Source organism: Micropterus dolomieu, linkage group LG08 (assembly GCF_021292245.1).
Source record: "Micropterus dolomieu isolate WLL.071019.BEF.003 ecotype Adirondacks linkage group LG08, ASM2129224v1, whole genome shotgun sequence".
NCBI lineage: Eukaryota > Metazoa > Chordata > Actinopteri > Centrarchiformes > Centrarchidae > Micropterus > Micropterus dolomieu.
The window spans coordinates 16,036,952-16,061,986 of NC_060157.1; the positions used below are offsets into that span (position 1 = coordinate 16,036,952).

Here is a 25,035-nt window from a genome sequence, read left to right on the forward strand (position 1 = left end):
TTTTTCCCAAGTAGAGAATAGCTTTTTTCTGTCTTTTTTTTTACCTTGCAATATGCATTGTTGAAACAACATTGACACCCGAGCTGATTGCATTGCATTCACTGCATTGTGGTCCTGTATCTACGGTTGCGATCCCCCACTCCACTAGTGGAGCAGTAAACAGCTCTGTGCTTCCATTTCTGTGGGAATGAAAACGAGCACAATTGGTTCTTGCCTGGTTGTCATCCAATCTGCATCAGAGGACATTTGAATAAAGTCATCTAGCTTTTCTCAAACTTTCCACTGACAAAGACATTTTCTCACAAATTCTCAGAGGAACCACGTTAACCTTCCTGTGACAGCCAACCCGGTCTTTAAAAACAGGTTACCCACCTGTAATTAAAACTGTGTTGAACTGTACACTAGCTGGCAGAGTGGGAGAGAGAGGTAACTGGGCAAGAGAGACTTACTTGATTATTCTTTCTCCCCAAAAGCTGTGTAGAACATGGCAGGATAAATCTAACACCAGTCATCAATAGGTGCCATTGTACTTTTGCTCCACTCTAATATCCTATCCAGGAGTAGCCTAGCCTGTCAGAGTGTGTATGCAGCAAGGCTTCAATCCTGCAGCTATGGGATTACCTCTACTGCTGGGTGGTCCTCCTCCTACTGATGTTTACTGCGCACTCATTCTAGGTGTCAGGATTATGAATCAGGTCAGGTCACTTTATCTGACTATCTCAAGCTTACTGTACTTGATGTTGGGCTTGATTTTAATACATTTACATTTTACAGTTTCTGTGAACTTGTGACCAGAGAAAAGCCTCAAGGTTAGAAAAAGTGTCTTGTGACTTTAAGGTTGTTGGATTGAATCCCCAGTCTTGTTGGGAGGACTTGGCTGGGTAAATGCGTTCTGCTTTAGCTCTAGTGTTACTGCTCAGTGGTCAATGTTCAAAAGCTGCAGTTGTATTATGCCGCGGTCAGACCAGAACTGACAAGGCGAAATTTATTTGCTTGCTGTGGCAAACAGCGTGCAGGACAGGAAATAGTGTGGGTAAGGTTGCAAGCACAAGCTAGCCAGCTAACATTAGTATTCCACAATATGAAAATCATCCATGTTTTTATCAAACGATGTGTTTGCCCTGTCCTTGTACTCACTGGCAGCCAAGCAGATGGTGCTTGTTTTTGGTCACCATGCAAATTGCCTGAATGTTGAGTCCAGCTTTTTTGCTATTTTGAACAAGGCAGAGTCAATCCACAGGAAGAAGTGACTTAAATGTTTTTGCCTTTCCCACTCACACACACACACACACACACACACACACACACGTACAGACCCAGCACATGTTCTCCATAACAGAAATCCCAAAGACAGACAGGTAGTGTGACAGGAGTAGAGCTGTCGGAGGCCTGGCGTTCTCCCCATCTGAAGGGATGGGAGCGAAGGACAATGTAAACACACATAAACAAGGCCCCACTCGGGTTTCACTGCACAGTTAGAGAAAATTCACCCCCTCTTTTATAGAGAAAGTATTTGTGTAATTTGTTTATGTGAGATTCCATATCCCTAATGGGGAAATGGCTTTTTCAGGATCACACTACACCTGAGTTCAATTTCACTAGCTCTCTCACAGACAGATCGTAAAGATGGCATACCAGAGCGGACGCAATCTGTCTCTCTCTTCTGTGTCTCAATTAAATTTCTCAGCCTTCCTAGCTCTCAGTCACATTCTTTCTCTCTACCCCCTCCCTCTCTTTCTTTCTCTGTTATCTCTCTCTATGAATGATGGCTGGGCAGAGTAATTATTCAAAAAATACTCAATACTCAATATAGGCTGATAATGTAAGCTTAAAGCTAAATTAATTATTTGTTTGCATTTTCTTCAGATATATTTCAGAAGAAGAATTTCTGAATAGGCACCAAAAAAGACATGCCTCTTAGCTGTAAAACATAGCTACTTAGTAGCAAGAGGTCCCCACCAACCAGCTTGCTTGGGTCAGCGCAAAAGAAAAACTTTTAGGGAACAAAATCCAAACAAGGGATAAGAGATTGCAGGCTGAAACTTGTGCTCTGGTGGACTTTGAGGCTAATATCCTCTATTCATCCTCAAACATATTCAGATATCAGTCTTTTTATGGGAAAATGTTCAGTGAAACCAAAAAATGTCAAAAGACTGTTTGCTAATAGTAATATGGAACAAAGAAAATTTCGTCTAACCACGCAAAGTCAACTTCATGTGTTTACTAGTTCTAATAAGGATGAGGGAGTGGCAGCTAGCAAAGTTATAGTGCACGATTTAAACACAGACATGGTTCAGGCCCCAAATACCCCTGGCATTAACATGCTTCTTGGGTGATTCAATCAGACATGGACACCTTTAAGTCCAGGTGTGAGTGCACCGCATTGAGGACACATTGAGATCTGATAGCTTAGGCCACACGCGGCGGTGGTCTGGGCTGCATATGGCCACATTCTTTTAGAAGTGTGTACGCAGACGTTAACCGCAAAACAACAAAAAGAAGCCACAACAACAGGCAAAATGGATTCTTGTGGTACTCAAAACACACTGTCTGATGTCCTCCAGCTGCTCTGCCTCAACTCTTGGATTTGCAGAGTTTCCTGATGGACAGCTAGCTGCATGGCTAGTTGACGCTGCCTGGACTGGGAACTCGGACCACCCAGGGAGTGTTGCTGTTTACACCACTAGAACAGGAGCTTTGGACCACCAGAAGGAGGAGGTTTAACTTAATAAAGCTAATAAAGCTTTATTTAAGCTTTCAAGCTAATAGGAACGCTAGCAGCATAGGTAACAAGCTAATGGCTAATTGGCTACTGGCAGCTACAATTAATAACAGTTAGTCAGCAAGACATCAGAGGGTGGAGTGATCGGATCATCCAAGACGCATGTTCCAGGTATAAACAGCTTCTCGGGAGGCTGACTAAGATAATAGAGGAAACTGCAGATCTGAAAGAAATTCGACAATCTATGTGTTCCGTGGGTACAAAGATATCTTCCCTCATCTCTCGTATTACAGAGGTGGAAGAATGACTGAGTAGACTTAAAGATGAGCAAGCTAGCAAGAGCGCCAATCCTGCAGCCACAGAAACAGACATATAGCTGTAGACAGGTACAGGTACAGCTGAAGATGGATCCAGATGCAACAACCTCAGATTTGTTGGGATCAGCACAGAAAATGAAACGTGGAATGGTAAACGGGTGATGATCTTCCTGGATTTCTCAAAGGAGATGCAGAGGAATTAAGAGCTATTTCCCTACTTTAAAAGAGCACTTCATGATTAAATTCGGCATGCTGTATTCAGCACATCTGAAGATTTTCACCGGGGGAAATAGCTCACAAGTGTTTCACATTCCGGAGAATGCTAATGAATTCATCCAGGGTTGAGGTATGTTTGGCACCTTACTGTGCTTTCTGGAAACCACAAGACTTTTTTGACAGAGTTACAGTATGGAATTGGGGGGATCTAGATGCTAATTTGCTATGCCCAGTCATGCTTGAGTTAATGGATAGATTCATTTATAATGCTACCCAATCCGCGCCTCGCATAATTTATTTTATATCTGGCATGTGAGTTGATATTATTTAAGAGGCAAGAATTTCCTGGTGGTTTTGAATGTTTAGAGATGGTTGACCCTAGTCTGGAATCAGTGGATAACTTTCCCACCAAAACCCCCATACGCTTTTCCTAACCCACAATCTGAACTAAATTCTGCCACTTTACTTGTTCTGTAAGTCATGGACCTCAGAGGATCAGTGTTTTGTTTATTTTTACTCTGTTCTTGGTTCTATTTTTCTTTATGCAGACTGTACACATTTGGTGTCTGTGAATATCACTAAAGTGTTTGCTTTATGCATCCAATTTTAGTTAATATTGTTTGGTAATTCACCATGGATCTTACATTTTGGCATATAAATGAACACTCATTCTACAGTTAAATACACTAATATTTCAATGACCACCAATAATAAGACATTGTGCTATGCCACCTGAATTGGACTAGGTTGTGCAATTATGGGAATAGGATTTTGATGCATCTGAAAACTAAAAAACAGCAATTTTACAGGAAACACACAGCTCTCCCCAGGAATCAGGTAAGGTATGCACGGGCTGGGTTGGATATGTGAGGTAACGTCTGTTATATTGTGGTGCTATATAAACTGAAACTGAAAATTGAAATCATTGTATCCTTTGGTACTGGGTTGTCTAGAAGTCAAGGGGTAGCTATTTTAATTAACAAATGTTTGCAGTTCAGACTCAGGAAGGAGGTTATGGATGAGGAGGGCAGATTAGTTATAATAGTGGCAGATATCCAAGGGCAGACCCTGATCCTGGCTAATGTATTCACACCCAGGATGGATAAAGCTAATTTGTTTGTCGACAAAAGTAAGTTTCATGATATTGTCCTATAATTCTAGGAGGAGATTTCAGTATTGTTTTAGATTATATCCTTGATCTAAATGTTAATGGAATGTGTTCTCCTTTGGGCCTTACAGATTTGTGGAGGTTGAACCATCCGACAGGGATTTATACTTTCTACTCAAGAGCCCATGAAGTCTATTCAAGAGAAGACTTTTTCCTCATTTCTAGGTCCTTACTACCCGCCAGACTGTCCCATTCAAATGATAGCATTCTATTAACAGACCATGCTATGGTCAGACTAGACATGATCACATATCAGGAGACCGTGAGGTCACAGATGTGGCGCTTTAATTCATTATTTCTACAAGATGCAGCATTCAAGGGAGGAGCTATAGGGCACATTAGACTATAGACTTTGGAGACCAATGTCCCTACAGCTCCCTCTGCCATAGTGGCATAAAAGGCCATTAAGGCCTTTCTAAGGGAATTCATTATTCAGTATGCTGCCCACAAAAGTTAATGCTGCTAAGCTCATAGATTAAGAAAAGAGAATTAAGAACACAGGGGCCAAGTTAAAAAGGAATGTATCCGAAGGGGTTTTAAAAGAACTGACTCACCTTAAGTATGTTGAGTATAATAATACATTCTCCATGAAAACTGACTTTCTTCTGTTTAGCGCCAGGCAGACTATTTTTGAATCAAGGGATAAAACTGGGAAATTTCTGGCAGGGTATATTAAACAGAAAGACTCCAAATCTTCTAAAGCAGCGTTGAGGGCTGGAGATGGGAACTTGGCAACCAAATCTAGTGAGATAAACTATATATTCAAGGAATTTTATATAAATCTATCCATCTGAAAGCGCTGTCACGGATGCACAACTAGAGGGCTTAGATTCACCTATTAGTTCACAGGAGATTCGAGGGGTTTTGTTAATGAAAACAATCTTCCCAGAAGTAGTTTCTAGAAGTATTTGCAACTCCAACACCAGCTAGTCTATGTTATGAGGAAAGGAGTCCAACCTCAGCAGTCAGATCTTCCCTCTCAGACTTCAAAGGTAATAGGTCTTGAACATGATGCGTGTATTAATTATGCAATCATCTTCCAGCCGACAGTTACTGTATCTTATGATGGTAACTTTGAATTTGAACAATGATGTTACAAAGAAAGAGTGTGATCATATATGTGAAAACATTACAAGGGTATCAAGAGACATCAAAATTAGATGAATCCCATTTAAAAATTTTCCATCAATTTTATTCAACACCCACCAGACTATTTAGGCTTAAGCTTATGGACGATGCTGACTGTAGGTAGTGCTGTAGCTCTAAAGGGACTCTTCTTCACCTACTCCAGGATTGTTCCATGATTCAGAACAATTGGCCAAAGGTTTGTGATTGTATAAAAAACACTACTAGGACCAACTTTGAGCTCTGAGGCTATATGTTCTCGTTGATCCACAAATTACATCTCACTGTGGAGCCAAACACTGTAATTGTGGGAAAGCAAATTATAATGACAAACTGGAGAAACCCAGGTGAGCCCTCTTTTCAAGAATGACTCAGAGTTGGCAAAAGTGGAATCATACGAACAAATTTCTTTCAGCTCTAAGGTTAGGACTGAGAATATGTGGCAAAGTGCGGAGACTACTTGGAATACATCATTAATATGGACAGATTTTGAAATAATGCACACACCATGTACATAATACTCCCATATACAGCACACACACATTCTTTCTGTTTCTGAGAATGAATCTGTTGCTTGTAAATTTGAGTGGTTATGACCATATTAATTTAGAAATATACATTTGATTTGTGTGGGGGATTTGTTTTCTTTGTGACAATGTTTATTTTTTATATTTTATAATTCAATAAAATACTAATTGCATTTTGTTGTATTTATTGTTCTATAATAATAATATTACCCAGCCAACTATAGTGATACACACACATACACACACACACACGAACACACACGCACACACACACACACACACACACACACACACACACACACACACACAACGTCAAAGAACATCTTCATCCATGGCCAACTTCAACCTCCTGCTACTCTAGCAAGACGCCATGTGCTTAGCAGCACCAACAACAATGTCTTAGCAGAACCTTCTGCTCCACAGTGCAAATGAGCTGAAGTGCAGCCCAGAGAACAAGACGCAAACATGTGTTTGCTTTGTTTTTGCCTTCTAATTACATATACACATAGTTATTTTTCTCACACAGTGTTTGTGTGTAAAGTGTGTGTGTTTCTGATTCCCTGTTGTAACTTAAGGCTTTGTGTCTGGAACTGGTGTGTCTCACAGCAGGCATTCCATTCAGGCTAACTCTGTTTGCTTAGGTAATAACTGGGCTTAGCCATAATTTGTTTGTGTGCACGTGTGTGTGCGTGTGCATGTTCAAAGGCATAACTCCCTTGCTTTTTACACATTTCCACATAAAGACAAGCCCCGTCCCTTTGAACTTGGAAACGAGCCATCCACAAACAAATATTTTCTCATCTCTCTTCTTGCCCAAGTCTTGTTCTCTCTCCCCTTAATTCCCATTCCCATGTGCTCCCTCAAAATGGCCATTAGAATAACTAATAGCTATTAGGAAGGCTTTGAAAAATACTGCCTCTGTGCACCAGTAAAGTTACAAAATTAATGCATTTCTCAGCATCATGTTCATACTGATAGGGCTCATTGATCTTTTGTTGTGTTTTGAGGTGTAAAACATATAATTACAGACATACAGTGCACACACCACCTACTGAGAGCATATTTCCTCCCAATACCAGGGGTCAACAGGGACCAATAATTGCCAGATCAGCTAAGGGGTTGCCAGATCCGAGTTCAGCACCACACACGCACTGAGATCACAGGCCAAAAGTTTAATCAGTGATGCCTGCTGTTAAGTCAGCTCAGTCAGCCCTACCTCTACCTCATCCTACCACTACACACACACAGATACACACACACACCCACGCATTTTATCATCTGATGCTCTGATGTCAGTGAGCGAGGAGAAAGACTGATTACATTTTGTGTACTTTGGATAACGCAGCAAGAAGTTCAGAATTTTTAGTTTTCAAAAAGTTCTGATAGGTTAAGACACGTTTGTGTGTGTTGGTTCTCACACGGTAACTTCAAGCAAGTTCATGTTTATATGCCTGCATGCATGAGATCCACCTTCGTTGGTATGTGTGTGTGCATGTATGCGTGCGTGTGTTTGGGTGGAATGAGGCAACATACCGTGCCTTTATCATGGCAAAGCAGAAACAGTATTAACAACTGGTGAAAGATGTTTTGTGGACATTTCTCAGATTCCCTTTTGGTGGAAAGAAAAATGGAGAGAGATGAGAGAGAGAGAAAAGAGGGGAGAGATAGGAAGAAAAAGGGGTGACTCAACAAAGTAATGAATAACTATAGATATTTTTGTGGGTTTTAAACTGTGTTGCTGTTCAGTGATCAGTGTAAGCCCCCTTATACTCATTCGCCATCATCGCTTTGTGGCAGTTTTGAATTTCCAAACACAGGAAGTGTTGCTTGATTTTTTCTTTTTTTGTATCTAAAGTGCATGTGTGTGTGTAAGAGAAAGAGTGTATCATTGTGTGTGTCTTTCCCTTGTTCTCTTTCGTTCTCTGTTGCTCTCACTCCCTCTACCCTTTCTCTCTCACACACATATACAGATGTGGGATAGTTGTTTGCTTTTCTTGCCAAGCAAAAATGCTTTCTTCTCTTTGTGACCTGCTTTGGTGTTACCTGACAAGTGTGTGTGTGTGTGTGTGTGTGTGTGTGTGTGTGTGTGTGTGTGTGTGAGCAGAGAGAGTGAGCAAGTGCTAAACCCAGTTCCTTGCCTGAGTGCCGTTGCAAAGGCCCAGGTTGACAGAGAGGATTGAGAGTGTCATCCCTGGGATTAAGCATAATGAGCGAGATTGACAGACAAGACAACACTGAACATTTACAAAGACACACACACATACACTCCAAACATGTGCACAGAAATGTACACAGGCAATTATAGAGAGGTGTATCAAAGTGGTGGGATAAGCCCCTGTTTAAATGCGTGTGAGCAGGCCATTCCATCATAGCCTGCACGCCTCTATAAGGAGGGAACAGGGATTACCCCTCCTTACTTTCACTGTATCTTTTCTTTTTTTCTCTCATGTCTCTTCCCACTCCCAATCTCTTTTTTGTCCTCTCTTTCCTGCTTCTCATTTTTGTGTTTGTGTGTGAGAGCCAGGATTGCGCTCTCTGGTGTCAGACTCTTCCTGGCTTGCTGGGCGTCTTAAAGATACGCACATAATGATCGTTGGGCAGATTAAAGCAAGATTTGGGTGTCACAAATAACTTTACCGTGTTGGACCTAGTCTGTTTTGTATGAGCCAGCTGTTGTTAGAAGTCATTTCTGCACCGCTGCTGTTATACATTGTAATATTACACAATGCGTCATATAACACATAATTTCTTTTTTCTTATATGTCATGTATGAGTGAGAAAACTGATGTTACAGACTGTTGTTACAGTCTCACTCACAGTCATCACTTAAGTTATTTTCCTTGCCCCTCACTGATGCAAAAATACATTTGCCATCAATTATCTTACTGCATATTACTCAGTGATTAAATAAATTCATGTCATAACCATTTTAAGCACTTAAAAATAGTGATTCTCCAGTTCAGGAAAAGGGTTCACATAAAATGTTTAAATTATTCTGTGACCCAGCAATCCTTTCCAATTTGTAGTCCAGTATTTTTCTGTTTCTGTTATTATTATTATCATAACACAGCAGTGACTAAGAAATTAGACTGTGCTACTATTGTTATTTTTCTATTGTGCTTTATGTGTCTCGTTTTCATAATGATGATTGAATAGAATATTGAAATATTAATGAGACAAGCTTTTGATATTTATTTTTGATTAATTACATTTCATATTAATTGAGTAATACAAAAATATCAATATATCATTATACTAATCAAAAAATATTTTTGTTAAAATTACAAAATAATGATTAGGTGCAACCCTAATGTGGTTTAATTTCTAATCAGATTATTATAATTATTTATTTCACGTAGTGGGAGATCATAATCATATATTTAAAATTACTGAAAACGGCAAGCAAATAATTTCCAATCTAGCATTTTGTCTTTGTTTGCCTTTAACAAACAAATTGCAGCTTTAATAAGCAAGACGTCGTATTGTAAGTGAGTGTTTGTTTCTGTTTTGGTACAGGTTCTTACTAGATTCCAAAGGTTGCGTGTCAGTGTTCTTTTTTTCTTAATTTACTTTGTTGTTTGTATGTTGGTGGTCATTATGTGTTGGGTGTCTAAAGAGTCGTGATATGCAAAATTCATGTATACGTATTCACACACACACGATAAATATATTTGCCTTTTGAATTTACCTAGCATTCTTTCGAATCCATGTGTGCCACAGAACTTCAAAGGACCTCTTTTTGTCAGAAGAGCTTGTCCATTTTTAATCTATAATTGCCAAGTGGCAGCTTAAAATCGGTGTCCAATCAGATAGCAGCTGATAAGTGTGGCATGTAGCAGTTAGCTTGGCACCCGTCAGGCCCTCCTGGCCTAGGTGCAGGCTTGTCGGCACAGTGTTCACTTGAGGCTTTGCTAGATTCTTTAAGGGGGATGATCGGCTTTCATCTTATCACTTTGCACAGTGACACAGGCTTCAAAGAGAGCTGGTCATTTTTACTGGCACTGCAGTGTGTGCCTGCTTGTGCGTGTGTCTGTGTGAGCTATCGACACATTCCCAGCAAGCTGTTCCAGACTCTAGGACTGTGTTTAATGAAGGCAAGGGCATGGCTTCAAAGAGCTACAGTCCAATCTACATGTGCAGAAGTACACACACACACATGCATGCACGCACTCACACACAACACGTATACACCTCTGCTGGTTGGAACCATACAGTCTATGGTTGGAACGAATGTAAAAGTTTGAGCTCAGTCTCTCAGCCCGGTCTTGTAATTTGGCAGCGTGCTTCTTAACCTTCATACAACTGAGTGAGACAGATTGAAATCCAAGAATGTACTACTTGTGTGAGAGGGAGTAAATGATTAAAAACATACGGCAATAAACTAAAAAACAAAATAAATTTAACAAAACATTGCACGAGTTCACCTGTCCCCGAGCTCAGAGGGCTCTCCTGTCTCAGCTGAAACCCTTTCTGCTCCTATAAATGTTCATATTTTTTGCAAACTATCATTAAGCTCAGATAAATTAATGATTTCGCCTAAACTAATGAGCAAATTGTTGGAACTGAATTACACAAAGCTTAGAGCTTTAGCAAACCTCATTTCACATGGTATTGCTCTCATTTGTTACAGTCACCTCACACTCACTTTGTTGTTGCTGTCATCTGAAGAATTTCTATTTCCAAAAGGCAACTTTCCAGGATAAAAGATAAGATTCAAAGTCTAACTTTCAGATTGATGCTGATAACTTTGTGCAATAGTGCAGTGGTCTTTGAGGAACTTGAACATGAGAAATTCTAACAGTTACAAGAATTTTATAAAAGCACTGGAAGGCTTTAATTCTGTTTGGAAACACAAGATAGTCCTAGGCCTAAGGTTGACCCCCAAACCATTTTTTGCAAATCCTTCATGCTTTAAGGTTTATGACTAGTGAGCATATGTTTGAGTTTGGATGTTTTAATGTGTGTGTGTGTGTGTGTGTGTGTGTGTGTGTGTGTGGGCGCACACACGTGTGCAACTGTGTGTCTCTGGTCCCTTTGAGGTGTGTTAAGGTGTGTTTCTCTCTTTGATGTTTGGCATTGGCTTTATAAAAGGGTTGGTTAGAGGCATGAGTTTTTTCAAAGTGTTGTGTGTGTGTGTATGTATGTATGTGTGTGTGTGTGTGTGTGTGTGTGTGTGTGTGTGTGTGTGTGTGTGTATGTGACAGCCAGCAGAGTGGATGTGGTTCACCTTGCACTGGCCACCTGTAAACCATCGACAGAAATTAGCCTCTTTAGTCTTGATGGGTTGCAGAACAGAGGAGTAAGGGGTGGTGAGAATGTGGTAGGAAGGCTGTTGGCTTTTGGAGAGGGGTGTGTGTGTGTTTGTGTGTGTGTGTGGGGGAGGGGGGGGGGTCTCTCACTGCACCATAATAAGACAGACAGAAGGGGAAACAAGGTGTAGATATTTGTTTCTCATTTTTCTTCACTGTCTGGGGATTGTGTGTGTGTGTGTGTGTGTTGTAGTTTTTTAGGTCCGGTATTCTGGTGATAGGTCCACCCCTTCTCCAGAGTTTTGCTCTTAATCTGCTAAACACAACCTGAATTCATTACACTCAGTAAACAAATAAGTCATTAATACCTGTCTGGAGGGCTCCACACACTAAAATGCAAATGTATAGTACACCACAAACCACGCCCATTTCCACCATGTCCAAGGCTCTTATTGGCTGTGGGGTTTGGGACTAGCAAGACTAATGATGTGGTCCTTGTGTTCCTGCTTCCTGTCCTTTGCTGGAGGACTTCCTGTGGCAGAGTCATGTGGTCCTGATTACAATCCACATCTAAGACCCCTGGAGCAGGACAGTTCTGCTATGATACACACACACACACACACACACAAAATAAATATAGAATAACCTGTGTCCCTCTCGTCAGATATGTGATATTATTGACCAGGAGCACTGGAAATACTGAGCATCTGTGTTTACTTCTCTTTTCCTTTCTCTTTAAGTTTTTCTGTCTGTTTTGGGTTTTTCTGCCTTCCCTTGTTCTGTAGCCAGGAGGTTGTTTGGTGTGATGAGGGGCTGACTGGTCCTGTTGTATTTTACTCAGCTACTCTGCAGCCCAGCTCTGGCACCAGACCTCACAGCTGGGCTATTGATCAGTGGGTCGGTTAGTTCTTGAGGGAGACCTGCACAAACAGTGACTTTTTCAATTATAAAATCAATACAGATGATATAAAGTCAAATTTGAGGCAGTTGAAACAAGCTTTCTTTGTCTGTGGACTTCCGTTGAGATCCAGCTGTTACAGAACCATATCAGTGGTTTTGCATGTTTTATCCTAGAAACTAGAAAGCACACATTTTTACATCAATACCAACAAGATAAAATAAAAAATATAGATAAAAATACTGCCTGCATTGGTGTCATTTAAACTTTTTTTTTTTAAACTCTCTTAGGTGATCGATTACATCTGTATTTGTGTCAAAGTTGCATTACTGTTGCCTGGTAAAGCAGTTGTTTTGAAGGTTCTTCTAGTTGGGACATTCAAGATTGTTCTATGTCAGCATTGGTCGCCAAGCAACAACTTTTTCATTACCATTTTACAGCCTCTGTATTACCTCGTTTCCTTGTTGTTTGTCTTCTGAGTTTAATACTCTGACAGCATGGCTCATAAATTCAACTCTCGTTGGCAGCTGGCTCTTTGTTGCACTCGAATGCATCAAGCAGAATTTCCAAAACGGTCCTCTTAGCCTGCATCACAGTCATTAACAGAACCTTCCCAAAGAAAAACTAAACATTGTTCACAGATGGATTACCTGTCTCAAGGACGTTTCAAGTGTCTACAAGTTAATTTTCATGTACAACGTTAACATCACATGGCTGCGCATAAGATCGACAATCAATCCAGATACTTGGGAAATGGTCAGCAGTGATGTAAACATGATTTGTATTTGTATATAGAATTTGTGGTTAATGGGATAAAACATGCAAAGTATGGTTTTATAAACAGGGTGGATCTAAACAACTGACAGAAACTGCTGTAATCTAATAATCCCTTGCTGTTGTATCTGTAATTTTTTACATTTTGTTTAGCACAGACAGCTCTATTATCATGATGGAGCATCTCACTGTTTAACAGCTCCAGCCAAAGTTGTCATCCCTCATCTGTGCTCTGTAGAATAGGAAAAGTGTGTGTGTGTGTGTGTAGAGCCACTCTCCAAGGGGAAATTGTTCGCAAATGGGCTCCAACTGTTGGCCTTTTAGCTTTGCAAACACAACCTGAAGGCCTCTCCCCACATCCCCTTCTCTGCACTCCCTCACCCTCCCACCTACTACAATTCACCTGCCCAACAACCCCACGGCTTCTCATCCCTCTTCTCCCTCCTTTCTCCCCTTTTCTATTTCGCTCCCAGTTGCTAACTTAGACATTTCCATACCTATTCATCATTCCCTCTCCCTCCCTCTCTCTGTCTCCTTTTTCACACACAGAGAGTCATTCCTGAGTGGGTAAATAGAGTAAATTGTGGCTGACCCCCAGGGTTAGCAGGGGCCATGCTCTCTTTTCATGTCAAAGCCATCTGAAGGCTGATTGGTTGATTGCAGTGCTCTCCGCTTCCAAAAGGCTCCCTTGTGCAGCTGTAATTGCCCTATCATGTGTGCATACACACATCCACTAACTTAACGCGCACACACACACACACACACACACACACACACACGCACACACCCACACACACACACACACACACACACACACACACACACACACACAGCCAAATGACTTAATTGGTGTTAATTGCATAATGACAGTAGTGAATTGGACCCGGGTCAGAGGTGACACAGGTTTGAGTGGAGAGGGGGATGGAGAAAGGATGTGGAGAAGATGTGAGAGGAAGGCTGGCACTTCTGGCCTGTCCCACTCCCTCTCTTTCTTCTTCACTTCCAATACTAAGCAATCCTTGACCTGATTGCAGAAGTTAGCCCGTGGGGATGACATACACACTCACACACATACACAAAAACAGACAGCCCTTTGTGGTGTGTAGGGATGCTCTATACACTTAACACCAGGATTCAATTTGACTCAGTCGGCATCTGTGGCAGTGTATGTATATATGTGTGTGTGAGTGTGTGTGTGTGTGTGTGTGTGTGTGTGTGTGTGTGTGTGTGTATTTAACTATATCAGCAGAGTATGTTTGTGTGTGAATGCCAGGGCAGCTGAAAGGGCTCTTTTGGTGAAACCATTTAAGCCATCATCATTAGAGAGTTGTTGGTACAGAGGTGTGTTTTAGTGAAGGACGTAATTGGCCCATCATAGTGCTGTGTAATCTTCTCATATTCTATGAAAACAGTGAAAAGCTATTGGCCATAATGGGCATGTTTAAGGTGGGACCTTCCCATGTTAAACATACTGCATCTCAGTATGATACGGGCTGGGACTGTATAGCAGAGAGAGAGAAGGGCTGCAGTCTGTGATGGGTGTATACCAGAAGCCCTGCATTCATATAGTCTGTCTCCATGCTCTACTGTACACATTTATTTCGTTTTTATTTTATTCCACTGGAAATCACACTACAGTTGTGTGTATGTGTGTGAATGAATGCAGTTTGAACGTACTGAATCGCGTGATTTCAAAACCAGAGCTTTCTCAAGTGGAAACATTGCTGTGTCTCAGACCACCCGGGATTAATTTCTTTGTGAAAATGTTATTGTGTATATGCATGCATGCGTTTGTGTGCATGCCTGGACCCCACTGTAATCAAATGAGTAGGTATGTGTGCGCATATTCCTGAATCCCCGTGTGTTTTTCTAAAAGTGCATGTGTCCTTGTGTGTTTGTGTGTTCTTGCGTGTGGGAGACACAGTATCCCCCATCCTGCTGTTTATAGGAGGGAGTGAAAAGTGATGGAAGGTATGGGGAGAGATGGGCCAGTGATGACATAGCCTTATGTTCACCCCCTCTGGATATGGCCCACTCTATATTAGATCTATCCATCATAATGCTGCACTCGAGTCCCACATGCTTCCTATACCCTTCGTAGCTCAATGTCCGCTGTACATGTGTTAGTCTCATCAATGTTGTACTCATATGGTACATGTCACGCTCATACTTGTAAAGTCTGAATGTACTTTGTCATACCCACTGCATACTTAGTCTGTGTATGTGTGTGCAGCCTGTATTGACTCTCTTTAAGTGGTTTTTGAAGCTCAGATGATAGACGTATGGTTTCCTTGTAGTCTCTCGGAAAGACTTCCCCACAGGCTCATCTAGACACAAAAGGAGCTGTCACTCGCTGCTTTTCTGATCTCACTGTGTGTTCATTCAAATATGTGTGTGTGTGTGGCGGAGGGTTTGTGTGTGCACGTGTAAATGCCTCCGTGTGTGTCGGAGCTGTCACCTGTTCCTCTCTGGGTAAGCCTTTGATCTGGTCGACAGGAGATTCCTACTGTGTGATATAGCCCCGGCCAGATTTACTCAATGAAAGAGCAGGCCTTAACCACTGTTATTACACTCATTTTTTTAAAACATCGCTGCTTGTCTCTCTCTCTCTCTTTCTGTCTCTCTCTGTCTCCTCTGTCTTGTTCTACCTTTGTCATTTAGCTGCTTTCTTACATGTGCTATGGATGTGCTTGTAAGTGTACATAAATCTGAAATTGGAGGGGATTTTCTGTAATAATTTCTGCAGAAGCCGTTGCACTCAGTTGCAGCTGGAATCAAAAAGCCACTTAGTCCTGCAGTCAAAGCCAAGGTTACCCATGCCGTTACTAAAGAACAGATGTGTAGAGGTAGGTATGGAATTAAATAGGACAGAAATGTAGCTTGTTCTCCTTTATCATTTTATCCATATTTCTAAGAGGAGAAACTGGACCCGATACAATGATGCACATGACACGTATCTTATGATTGCATGTTTGTGTCTGTTCAGGAATGTGTGAGTGCATTAGTGTATTCGTTGGATATGATAAATGACACATACAGAGCACCTCAGACTGTCTCTTTATAACTCTAAACAGGAGAGACGAGGGAAGCACTAATTCTATCTCCCTCTCCCTCTTTCTCAGTCTGACGTTATAGTGTGTTAGGTTGGGGCGTGTCTGTCTGAGCTGTTGAACATGTGTCAGAGCCCAGGTGGGGAGAGACACAATGTAATTATCCCTGTGAAAAACTACCCATGTAACACAAACACCATACACATGTGTACTGGCAGTTAACAGGGGCTGATGCTAATTTATTGTGGTGAGCTGTGCTATGTTAAATGCTCCATTCTGCCGACCTACAAGGACAAAAACAGAAGAAGCGAAGAGGAAGGGATGGGGCAAAGAGATGGTGATGTTTCTTTTAGTGCAGAGTTAGCCTTAGAAAACAGTAGAAATCAGAACTGAGGTGTGGAGCTCTACAGTGTGCAGCAGAGATGATGCCAAGCTAAGCAGCGGGTAAAGCGAGGCCAGGGCACCTCAGGGAGCAATCCCTGTTTGCTTTACCACCGCTGGGCACATTTACCACTCAGCTGGCTTGTTTCACCATAGAAACATCATCCTACATAGCTACTGCATCTCACTCAAAATACACATTCTTAAAGGATAGGTTTACAGTGTCTCAAGTCTGTCTTAAAACAATAGTCAGGTGCCCATATGAATACTGAAATCATTCCTTCTGTTCATACTGGCTGTTTTAAGTTTTCCTAATGCGCTTTAAATGGAAGTGCATAAGCAACTGCCAAAATTAACCTTACACACATGTTTTCGATAGTGGGGCAAAGCCACGCAAACACAGGGAGAATATGCAAACTCCAGGCAGAAAGGTCCAGCCTAGGACCCAGGACCTTCTTGCTATGAGGTGACAGAGCTAACCACTGAGCCACCATGCTGAGGCTTCAGTGTTCTTGAGTGATTCTCTTCCAATGTTACGTCATTTTCATGTTATTCCATTTTTGTACAACATTTTCTCTTTTTGTCACTATCCCTCCACTGTAGTTAATCAAGGAAACACTGTCCAGGAAATCACAAAGAGCAAATTTTGTACTAAAAAAAGACTGATTTGTGTAGCTCATACTGCTGCTTCAACTGAACTTTAGCAGTGTTTCCCACACACAGGCTTTATTTGGGCGGGCCGCCCAGGTAGAATAAAAGCCACCCAAGTAAATTTGGCGACCCATTCTAAAGTCATTTTTGATTGCAGCGCTGCACAGCGCATATTCGCTCCGCACATCCTCTCACTTTTTCTCTCTCTCTCTCTCTCTCTCTCGCAAACACGGACAACAGACCCGTCTATGAAGTGAATGGTTGGTATAAGAAACACTGCTGCACAAATCTGTCCAACCCAACGCTGTCAATATCGGAGATCCATCTTCAAAACAGTTATTAGCAAGCATGTAATGAGTCTAGCTAATTAGGATAGCTATGTTAACTTTGTTAAACAGCTGTCGAAGTTAGCACACTGTATAACTGGTAGTCAATAGGTGCGTTCGAGGTAACTGTGGCTGACTTTCGCCGACTTCATAGTCTAACGTGAGCTGCAGGTGAGTGCTGGGGCGGGGAATAAAAACCGCGCTGTCAAGTCAGACACAATCTACCAACAGTAGACTGCGTCAGGACTACGTGAGCTTACTGTGAGCTTAGAACAAGGATCAGACCTTTCTCCCACTGAGGTTTTACAGCGTGTGCCGAATTCTACATGCCTGCCGTGTATTGCATACACCTCGCGAGAGTTAACGCTCTTTTATGCTGAGAAAAGAGGTGGATCCAAATCTCGGCAGGTAGCCTACAACATCTGTTTTGCCGAATTATGCATCCACCTCTTATGGTCCTTTTCAACACATTGCTGTTCATATTGTTTAAACGCGGTTAACGCCACGTGTTTTTGCTGAAATTCCAGGAATGGTACTTTTACTAAGTGTAATAATATATTAACGATTCATACCGTTCATAAAATATATACTGATCATTTATCACTATTGATGAAACCCACAAAGAATTGTACAGCGTTTAGAAGCATAATTTTTTTGGCATTTTCATGCAATTCTCAGCAAAATTAGGCATAACTCCACGCCACAGTTACGCAGTCATTCTGTGGGAAACACTGTTTAGCATGCACTTTTAGACAAAATGAAAGCTGGGCATATTGTCCTCCATGACTTCTATTGGAATAGGTAAAGGAAAGGACCTCTTATAACAGCCAGTAGAACAGGAGAAATAATGACGGCAAGCCCAACCTATTTCAGTTCGTCAGACTTGAAAAAACGTTAACCTATCCTTTAAGATTTGAGCGCACTGCCCAACCACTTTGATGTCATATGATATTTATCACTAGCTATATTTTTTTAGGAAAATGAAAAGCAATAATCAATCCAAAACCAGCTACTCAAATTTCAATTAATTTCTCTTTTTTAACAGAAATATTATCATTGGGCATGAATGTGCCCTGAATTCCTAATTAGACATTTGTAAGTCAAATCTAAATCTATGTGACAAATATTCGTAGAGTTACCATACCTAAAGTTCCCAAAGGCTACCAACTCTACTATGCAATGTCCATTTCATGTCTAGCAACTATTTGGGTTGACTTCTCCTTCAACTATGTAAGTGGACTGAGATGGCTGTCACCTGTCATTACAGCAAACTGGGGGAGAGATGTGGGGTATGCCAGTGAAACAGAACTACTCAAAGATGTGGGGTAATGTGAGTGATGGTTGAAAGTCACAGTCTGTGACCTGAGAAAGCTCCTACTAAACATCAGCACATGACCTTGCTTGGGAGGCCTGAATTCTTTCAGCCTTAAGCCGATACTATTCCCAGCACCTCCCGAACAAAATGGACTAAGTTCACACACAGACATACACAAACACACCCCCTCAACATTTCATACAGCAAATCTTTACGAGAGTCTGGAAGTCTGCACACACTTCACTAAATCACTTTCTCACAAATCACAACTTTCACAGGTTACATTTAAGTGAAAACATCTACGTTTCTGTCCTGATATCAATAAGATGTTTGGAACAGCACATCATGAGTTTTAGTTGTCTGTGTTAAATGAACCAGAGTTGAAAAGAGATCCCTAACTTAGCCACCATATCAATATTCCACATCACAGACTTTCACAAACAGAGCGAGGACAGGTTTTTATACATTACAGTCCTAGCACCACTCTATTTCATCCCCGGCTATCATAACAAAGAGTGTTTGCCTAGCCAGTGCATCATAACCTGTTGCATTAATCCCCACAGAAAGAATATATGTTAAGTGCAAGCTTTAGCGCTGTCGGTGTGGATGGCTCAATCAGCGCTTATTTAATGGGTACAGTGTGTTTTGGCAGTAAATATCACAAAACTATGAGTCCATTTGTCAAAACTAATGAGGATTATTTACTCTCTATCTGCACACGGAGCCAAACCTCCGTCTCTTTCTACGATGCTTATTTACGATCCACAGTATCTCCCTTTAAGTTTCACAGGCAGGGCCTTCCACAGTGTTGTACAGAGCACTCCAAAAAGGTTGTTAAAGGTTCAAGATGGCTGCACATGGAGTGGCGGCTGTTTTAGTCATAGTGAAAGATTTCCATGTTTAGGTGTTTAGTGCTCCAGAAGCATTTTATAGTTCAGAGAAGTAGAAGAGCACTTAAATGTGTGTGTTTCTGGCCTACCTCTTATATCAGATATTCCTATAGCCCATTTCACCCCGTCTCTCTGCCCCTCTTTCTACCTCACCGACACAGTCTCACCACACACCCTATCTGTCTACCCTGAGGCTGCAAAGGTGGGTTATTTCCCTCAAAACATTCCCCCTTACCTCTTTTCTGATTATCCCCCTTCCTACTTCCCTCATTGCACCACAAAATGCCTGCTGGCAGTGGGACCCCACAGCCTGGTGTACCTATCACACATGCACATCCAAACACATCTATGCACACAAAAACACTCCCCTCCTTCATATTTCATATTCACATTCATCTCGTCTCTGAGAGAGTAATGCTCAGAATTAGAAACTTTAAAAGTAGCTGTCTTGTTTTTACGTGTTTCTTCACCTTCACCCTTTTCTCTCACACACTGACACTAAGGTCAGACTGAGTTAGAGATCACCAGCAGACCACCAGGCATCGTAAAAGCCTCCCTCTTTATCCTCAGCCTATATCCAATGTGTCTCATGTCCTGGGGCTATACTGACCCCAGGAGCAACCAAACAGACTGGGCCAACAACATGATTGGTTCTTCCTGAGACCGGAATTAAATAGTATTAAGCACCGCAGTGCAGCTGTGTTAGCCCAAACACACATCAACCTCGACTTTGTCACTCTGTCTCAGATCCCGTTTGTTGACACGTTTAGCATTTGGTTTGATAAAGAGGCAGAGTAAATAGGCCGTGTCAATCCATCATGTGCACACGCATACTGAAGGAAGAATAAACCACAAAACAAAATCAGTTAACCCTCCGTCCAAGTGGGCTGAAGGAATAAATGAACACATTGTTAACATTGGATGGGCAGGGGCTCTACTGTTTGATGACCAAACACAAATCTTAGCTGACTGTGGAAATCTCCGCCTGAACTTGTCTACCTCAAATACTTGTAGCTACTGAATAGACATTATTATCAGATTTTGTTGACACAAGTGTCTTTCGCGTGCGCACACACGCATATAATCAGACTCACAGGCAAACACACACAGATCCACATGCTGGTGCGGGTACACACACCAACACACACCTCTGTAAAGGTGAGCCTGTTTTTCCTTCAGAGCAGATTGAGATCTGAAGGATCACATTTATTTGCTTAACTGGTTCGAGAGATCCTTAATAGATCTGAGATGACCAAACCATTTTAAATCCAAAGCCCCAGCTTCATTGTCTCTGTGGCCATTTATAGCAGATACACACACACACACACACACAAGTAATACATGCTCACGCACACTTAACTCCCAGTTGTGTATAGATGTTAGGCTCATGTCCAAATATTTCTATTGCAAACGCCCAGATAAAGCTCAGTAATAAGCCTTTTTTTCTCATTCATGCGTGTTACACCAGTCAGGCAAAATTTTATCAAATGTGAAGTGCAGTTTTAGTTGTCTGTATCAGGTTTGTGTGTTCAGACTTAGCTTTTATGAATCAGTTATTATACTGTAGAAACACAGAACAGGGAGAGGAAAAATAAGATGCTTCTGTGTCTCCAGCCTGGTATGGTAGAAGGGCAAATCAGTTGAGAGAGGGAACTGAACTATGGGCAATAAAAAACAGATGGAGAAACTGTGAGTCTGTGGGCAGTGAGAGAGAGGAAGCGACGAGTTGGGTCAGCGGAGTTGGTCTCATCTTGAGAAGACATCAAGAGGAGGGTGTACCATTAATAGCACCCTAGAAAACAGCGGAGGGGTGACTGCTTGAATGACCACAGCAGTTTTTTTTTTTGTAATTTGCACATACATAAACACAAAAAAAGGAGAAAGAAAGATAGTAGAGAAGAAGAAGAACAGATAAAGATATATTTTTGTAACATCACTGTTTGTGCAAAGTAGGCCTTTCACCAGTTGTCTGGCTATCTGTCCTTCTTTTCCATCTTTTGGGAACGAGGTCTTGACTCCAACCCACACTGTATCCCCTGCATGGAAACTTTCCTCCCTTATAAAACACACATATGAATTATAATATCATGTTCTTCATGTCTTTTTCCCACATTTGTGTGTATGTAGTCTTCAATGCACAAAGAGCAAAGAAGAGAAGGTCTTAATGCATGCTTGTTAAACTATAAACCTGTTTCTGTAAGCGTAGCACCCGTACATACATTTCAGGGTACTGGGTCAAACGTTCAAAGCAAAGTGAGTGCCACCATGCACCCACAACCCCCCCCAAAGCCTTCCACCCTCCCTTCCATACCCGCATGCAAGCGCGCCACAGCTAGGCTTGCATCCACACTGTTTCTTGCGAATGGGGGTGAGAGGCTGTTACCATGTCAGTCGGCATGGCCTCTTATCAAACTATCAGACAACCCTCAGATTCTCTTTCCAGATGGAGGTGAGATAGGACCTCAGAGGCCCAGACCCCCACAGACACTGAGAGCATGGAGGCCTCCCCTGATCTCCTACCTGATGGAGGTGCTTTAATGTGGGCTCAGGTTTCACTTGTCTCCCCTGCCTGGCTGGGCCTGCAGGATGCAGGCGCGTTCTGGGATCTTCAATGTGGGTTCTGATGGGCTGCTTCGAGGTTTAGCTCCAGGTCAAGGTGTTGTTATTGGACACAAGCTCACCAGGGTCGCCGCGCCATTCGTACTATGAAAAATAGGCGCAATGGTGGATTGTATATACAGCCGTAACAGGCACTCACAGGCAGACTTCGCAGTGGAGCTCTTGACATTTCTCTCACATAACATAAACACTGCCACTCTCACTGGTCTCAGAGCGAGGAGGAAAAGAGAAGAAATCCTGTGATAAGACAAAAAAAAAGCTTAAAGTAGTAAATGAGTGAGATTAGTCAGGGGAACTTCTGAGCGTTAAGAGAGAAAGATCAAGTGAGACAAAGTGGGGGAGGAGCGAGGAATTTGGGAGCAGAGAGAATTCCATGCACCTTTTATTGTTGTTGTGCAAACCTGTATTTTGGACCTGCATGAACACTATGCACTTTCATGAAATAGTTTCTTTTTCGCCACGGGGCTTTTAAGTGATAAATGAATATTTGAACATGTCCTGCCAATAACACTTTTTTAAAAATCTCCCATTCTGATGCTTGTGCCTTTGTATTTATGTGCGTGTATTTCAACATTCATGCACATGCACTGCTTTCATACAAGCACACCTACGTACATATGTGTGTGTACAGGGGCTACTTGTGTCCGTGTGTGCGAAATATTTCAAAACAACCTCTACATTAGGAGTAGGTACTATAGATTCCACCCGTATCATTTGTACGTTGGTGCACCTTGGCCGGACTCGGGAAACTCACCACCATTCCACAGAGAGCCCTCCATCATTCCTCACAGGATTAGAGATGAAAAAGAGAGAAAGGGAGAGGGAGAGAGTTCAGGGGAGGGAATGCTCTTTTACTTTTTGTAGCTGGCAGAGTCTTTGCTATAATTTAGCTGAAATAATAGAAGTCTTAAAATTGCTACCAATGTCTCCCTCTGTCTTTTTCCCTCTCTGTCAATATCAAACCAGATGTCAGTTTGATGAGAAACAAGGATTCGATGCACGCTGGTGAAGCAGTGTTTAAACAAGGAAAGAGCTCCGAAATGGCACATGTGAAGCGGTGTCTGACTCACTTACAGATGCACGCTGCCTCTCCATGGGAGTTTAATGAGTTTGATACATGAGATGTCTTTTTTTTTCATCAACAGTCAACTCCACCTAGTGGTGTTTGTACTGAACAGATTTCTGGCTGCAGTGAGGAATGAAATGAGGGAAACATTACACCAGCAATTGTTTATCTGTTCAGAGTCACTTTACCCTGAGATTGCTGGAGAAAGGAGGATCAATACAAAGGTTTTGGATATGAATCCCACAAAAGCTACAGACAGTGTGGATAATGTTGCCCCTGAGGTCTAGCTTAGTGCCTTCTTGGCATGGGCTGTCCATTGCTATAAAGCAGTTGTAGACTGTGTTAGTAGGTCTCCACAGCACCTCTTGGCCTGGCATCTGTGAGGCTTGCTCACACTTGCTTTCACCTAGCATGTGTTTGCTCAGATGAAGGAAATTATGTAATTAGCCTTTGAGGGATTGTTTTCTTTCACTCTTTACCCCCCCACCCCCACCCCTTTCTCTGCCTTTCTTTCACTCCCTCTTCTCTTTTGCACTCGGTCTCTCTTTCTAGTCCCATGACAGCAGGAGATGGTTCCAATTTAATCCAAGCCACACCCTAGCTCACCTCCTTTATTAATTGCCAGGGACTATTGGTGGAAGAAAATGAGCGCTTGTCATGCAGATCCATCTTAACTGCTGAAGAGCACCTTTGTTTGGCATCAAAGGGGGAGTTTTGAGAGGTGTATTAGGGAGTGGAAATGGAAGCTTTGGGTCGGGTTGTGGGCTGGGAGATGGGTGCAGGGGTACACACGGGCAGTATTGGGGGGAGCAAAACCTGGCATCTTGCTCTCTAATTCCAGCCGGCCTGGAGGCCTGGAGCGCTAAGAAGGGCCTCACTGTTGCTCTCTGGATCAGCCAGGTATTGCTTACATAAAAAGCAAGTGAAAACAGCTGTAGGGATAATTAGCTTGATTCTCCATTACATGCCATGAGGGCCAATAACTAAAAAATGGAGTTTTGTTTGGGTTAGAGCTGCTGCCCCAACCAGGAGGAAGTTGTAAAAGTCAGGCAGAAAAAAAGAAAGAGAGAAGGCAAAAAGGAGAAATGTAGGGGAAGAAAGAGCAGAGCTCTTGAAGCAATTGTTGCACAGAAGATGTTCTCTCTTCCTTGGACGGCTTGATGTGGACCATAATTTTAAGGGTTTTGAAGGGCTGTGGTTTCAAAATGATTGGATGGGCATGTGCGCACAGATCTTTTTCCTTTTTTACCCATCTAATACGTAATCTGAGGTTTTAACTCATGGGAATGTGTGACCTCTGATCAATGAATTGGAACTGCAGCACATTTAACTGTTTTTTTATCGCATTTGTTGTAATAGAGTACCTTAGACACCTTGCAATGGAGCAATAGAAATGCTATACTGTATGATTTCATTTTTACCATCTCCATTACATACACTTGCTCCATTCAATAAATTAGACATATGGTAAGAGCCGAGATTTTTTTTGTAGTTCTTTTCATCGCAAGGCATTTTTGTCAAAGTTGCTTCTCTTCTGACCATCTTTTCCCAGGTTAAATAGACCACCCGAAACATGAAATTATACTGTATTATAAGTATCTCTACAAAAAGAAATATGTAAGACTATTTTTGAAAGAACAGCGAGTTCTTCGCTACATTCGCTAGTTCACCACTTCTCTCTCTGTATTTCACCCCTTAATACCACCAAATGGCTTGTTTTACATCTCTCCTCTTGGTAGAG

General features: G+C 41.9%; 1 protein-coding gene across 9 annotated transcripts in view; it reads left to right on the forward strand.

Moving 5' to 3' along the window:
* LOC123974780 (ERC protein 2) overlaps positions 1 to 25,035 on the forward strand; it is a 166,059-nt gene that overhangs the window by 136,739 nt on the left and 4,285 nt on the right. The window contains exon 19 of one of the 9 annotated variants that reach the window (XM_046055674.1): positions 4,495 to 6,185. The exons of the other annotated variants lie outside the window; for them this stretch is intronic. The gene's annotated coding sequence lies outside the window, so the exon portion shown is untranslated. Of the gene's footprint in view, positions 1 to 4,494; positions 6,186 to 25,035 lie in introns of those variants that run through there. 9 annotated transcript variants of the gene reach the window in all.